Below are 4,945 nucleotides of genomic sequence, written 5' to 3'. Positions count from 1 at the left end.
GATTATCTTCTGTGTCTGTGTTAATTGGTTTCCCTTTTCTTTGTTGAAGAGGGTCTGTGCAATCCTTCTGCCTAGTCCGCCATCTTGCCGGAACTCCAGAAAAATTATTTTTAAAAATAAAGAATACAAGTACAATAAAATAATAGTTTCATGTATCAACATGACAGATTACCTTTTGAAAGGATAATGTTCCTTGGTGGCAAGAAAATGTGAGGATAAAAACTTGTACCTTTGCATGAATATTAAACAGTAAAACTTTTCTGGATGGAAGTTTTGACACTAATTCTAGAGGCTTAAATATGTTCATATTTTTGATATACTAATTCCCATTTGTGGATCTAAATTAAGGAAACAGTTACACATGTTGTCAAAGATATCTATTTGAAAATTTTCTTATACTTTTTTTTATGATAATAGAAAATAAAATTAAAGATTCAACAATAAGAAAATAGTTGTACAAAATGTGGTACAGGAATACAATGAAATGCTTAACAGCAACCAAGAGAATAGTCTAACATAAGAAAATATTTAAGTTGTAGTGTTAAGTAAAAAGAGTATCCTTAGGTTCTTGTGTATATTTTAAGAGAATATACAATCTACCTATCTCAGCATAAGACACTGAGCCTAAAACATGATAGGTTTTTTGTTTTTTATGTTTTTTTTAGATTGTGTATAATTTTTAACTTCTTTGTACTTTTCCTTGCAATGCTTTTGAAAATATATTTTTTGTTCTGTTTGTTTTAGGTAGTAAAGAAATCATTTAATTGGTGTGTTTCAGGCACTGATTCATCACAGAGTACAATAAGGTTTCAATGTAGACCCATCTTTGTATTAATCTTTTTAAAATGCAGCTTATGGATAATAAACTCAATCACCACAGTCTTTCAGAAAACTAAAGCAAGTGATTCAATTTCCAAAGTTTTATGTAAATACACTTCTAATTGTGCTTGGGAGTGAAGGGCAGGCAGGCAGAGTCAATCACTGATCTTTCCTTTCACACTCTAGGACAAATAGAAAACAAGCATGAGTGAGTAATGTGTAGACTAATAGATTTTTTATAAGAAAATCAGAGGCATTTTTATCTGACATTTGCATTTTATAATCAGAGCATCGGAGACCTTATTTCCATCCTGAAGTTTTAAAAATCTGTTCATCCCAGCCAGTTAGTATTTTCTTCCCCAAAATGATACTTACCACAACTCACAATTTCAGTAGGGTTTTCCTACTTGTTATGATGAAAAGTACAAATAGGGAAGTAAAGGCAGCCTGCAGAATAATGAATAATGATCATAAATGTAGCTTAATACATTTTGGAACAAGCCTCTAGTAAGTTTTTATTACTAGAAACCAGCTCACTTTTAAATTATGCCTAAGTGATTTCCAGTAATGTTCCTGGATGCTACTACCCATTGTTACCATGCTTTATCATTCAGCTTCTTCCTCAGACCAGCACTACTGCTTTTGATACTGATGACCCTCCCAAGATTGCCTTACTACTGATCATAATTGTTCACATCTAGTGCTGTATCTGTTACCACTATGTGACCTTGGAAAAAGGAACTCTGCCTTTGCATTATCTGTTATTCTTAGCTGCTGTCGATTTGACCCCAAGTCATTGTGACCTCATATACAACTGCATGAAATGCTGCACAGTCCTGACCTGTCACTATGGTTGTTTACAGATCAGACTGTTATTATCCATAGGGTTTTTCTGGCTGATTTTCAGTCCCAGATCTCTGGTCCTTTCTTCCTAGTCTGCCTTAGTCTGGATGCTCAGCTGAAACGTGTGCAGCATCATAGCACCATGGAAGCCTGGTAGCTGTGCATGAGGTACACTGGCTTGGAGTCAAACCTCAGTATCCCACATGGGAGGTAGGAATTCTGCCTTATCTACTTTACCCTTAATGTTGAAAGATTCTTCACTTTAACTCCCCAAAATATACCACCATTCCAATAGTTACATGAGAGACTAGAGTTTGTAACATGTCTTTACTGAAGGATCAGAGATAACAGGAAACATAGGAAATCTTCAACAATTCAAAACCAACATTTGAGTATATGGTACAAAGCAGAATCATTGTATTTTCACCTCACACACAAAAATATCTATTTTTCACACAACTTTACTTCCCCCGCACCACTAAGGGCTCTAATGTGCAAATATGTCATGCTCTTTCCGAACGTTTACATTTACTTTCTCCTGGAACCCTGTGTTCTTCTCAATAATTTATCTAAATTTTACAACCATTTTAAACATCACTATGGCTTACTACCTTGGCTCACCTGGCTCACCTTGCTACTTTCCATTTCTCAATTGCTAGAATACAATTGCAACACTGCAGTTGTTGTTGTTAGGTGCCATAGAGTTGTCTCTGCCTCTTAGCAACCCTATGTACAGCAGAACAAAACACTGCCTGGTCCTGTGCCAGCTCCACAATCACTGCTATACCTGAGCCCATCTTTGTGGCCGCTGGGTTAATCCACCTTGTTGAGGGCCTTCCCCTCTTTTGTTGACCTTCCACTTTACCAAGCATTATATCCTTGTCCAGGGAATGGTCTCTTCTTACAACATGACCAAAGTAGGTGAGACAAAGTCTGGCCGTTTTTGTTTCCAAGGAGCATTCCAGCTGCATTTCTTCCAGAACAGGTTTGTTAGTTCTTTAGCAATGCATGGTACTTTCAGCATTCTTCATCAACACCACAACTGAAAAGTATTGACTATTTTTCGGTCTTCCTTATCCATTGTCCAACTCTCATATGCATATGAGACTATTGAAAATACTATAGGTTGTGTCAGGTGCACCGTAGTCCTCAAGGAGACATCTTTCCTCTTCAGCACTTGAAAGAGCTCTTTTGTAGCCAATTTCCCCAGTGCCATACATTGTCTGTACTAGATCCCCAGTTTCAAAATATAAAGATCTATTAAAACTTTATTTTTTAACATTGGAGTATAGGTATTATATTACAATTTCTTATCTTGCATTTGTTTCATGTGCAATCTCCATAGCTATATGGCTGATATCCCAAAGACAGAGTTTTCTTTTTCATTCATTGTAAGATTTTGCACAATACTGGACACAGAGTAGACTTTTGAGATTCAAATTTTAATGAATTTGACTTAAGGCATTAAGGTAATTTGAGATTTGCGATACAGAGGTAATCATCTTCGAACATTTATTCTCTTTCTTCAGTGATTTAATTAAAATTCTTTGGCTCTAAATACAACAGTGAACATAAATCACTGTAAAAACTATCAGGAAATAGTAAGGAATAAAATCCAAGATGAGAAAGGAAATAACATATATATGGTTATCTACTTGAATTTTACAATCCTGTGTTATTTTTCTGTCTTTATGTAACTTGCTTAAGTTTTTAGTAACAAAAATATTCTTTAAAAATTCATTCTATTTTAATAGTCCAAGAAAATGCATGGACCAGTAGTATCCTAAGCACATTAACCTGCTGACTAGGGACTATCTTAAAAAAAAAAATCTAACATTCATTTGCTGGAACAAGGACAAATAGAACAGAAAATCTGTTCACCTCCTGACTCAGGCAATTAGTTTTAAGTATATTGAGATGAGTAGTGCTACAAGAAATAAATGCACTGAATAGTAACTATGAAAAAAGATAAATTGCAAAAGAAGCAAAGTAAAAGTAAATATCCTAAACGAAGGCACTTGAAAACAAATCCTCACTATGATTATAAGAAGTTTCAAAATACAAAAAATCTATTGAATTTTATTTTTGAACTTCTATAAATGGCTCCATGGTAACAGTCCAGGTCAATTCAGATGGAACATTTAAATTAAGATCCGTAACTTAGACAAAAAGAGCAAATGTCCACAGATCTCTCACCTAACTGAGCAGATGAATCTAGCATTCACATCTTAAAAATAGCAATAAACCTTCTGTCACAATCAGGACAACAAGTAATCTGAAGATCATCAGATATGTTATTTAATAACGTGAGTATGGGAATATATTATTACATGTATTCTGAAAATAATGCTGCTCGTTTTTCAGAATGAGGGACATTTATTTCTAAATTTAAGGATCCCTTTATTTTATTCTTATCGTGAGAGTAATAAATGACCGCAGAAACAAAAATTCAAAAGTATGAAATGGTTTAAAATGAAAAGCGAACCTTTCTTCCAGCCTCCCACTCCTAGTTTCACTCCCCATAGACACTTTTTTTTTTTCTTTTTTGGCCATTTCTAGTTTCAGTTTTTCTAGAGGTTATCTTTATAACAATAAATACTACTCCTAAACCTTTGCACCTCTATTTCTTTTATCAGTTGTTCTCTCTACCAAAAAAGATGAGAGATAAGCTCACACCCTCTAATACCTTCCCCCTCTATTTATCTTTCAATGTTTATCACATGATGACTTTAGTTTATTTTCTTTACAACGTTAGTGATATGCTGAAATATCTATTTCTTTAGGAACTATTTCCTGACTTCTCACTTAATTATGAAGAAATAAGTCTTCATTCTACCTCTCCTTCCACCTTCTACCCCCCTCAACTACAGTCAAATATACCATTATTTTACTTTCAAGGTTTATAGAATTTATATGTTATTCTCTTAACAATTATTCATTCTTTCATTTTTTGTTCATATGTTGATCCTTATAGACATTTACATCATTATTCGTTGCAGAATCGTGTTGTATAATTGGATTTTGAGAGAAAAAAATGAATCCTATCAGATTGAACCTATACTGTGTAAAAAAAATATTCCAGCAGTGTGGATCAAATGTGCAAAGACCTGGAGTCTGAAAACCAAAAGGGAAGAACACGCTCCACATTTCTCAAACTGAAAGAACTGAAGAAAAAATTTAAGCCTCAAGTTGCAATATTGAGAGATTCTATGGGCAAAATATTGAATGATGCAGGAAACATCAAGAGAAGATGGCAGGAATACACAGAGTCACTGTACCAAAA

Source organism: Orycteropus afer, unplaced genomic scaffold, assembly GCF_000298275.1.
Source record: "Orycteropus afer afer isolate SDZICR_OR568_19922 unplaced genomic scaffold, OryAfe1.0 scaffold00087, whole genome shotgun sequence".
In the NCBI taxonomy this organism is placed as follows: domain Eukaryota; kingdom Metazoa; phylum Chordata; class Mammalia; order Tubulidentata; family Orycteropodidae; genus Orycteropus; species Orycteropus afer.
The sequence above is the reverse complement of the archived record's forward strand: the minus strand, read 5'-3'. Positions refer to the sequence as shown.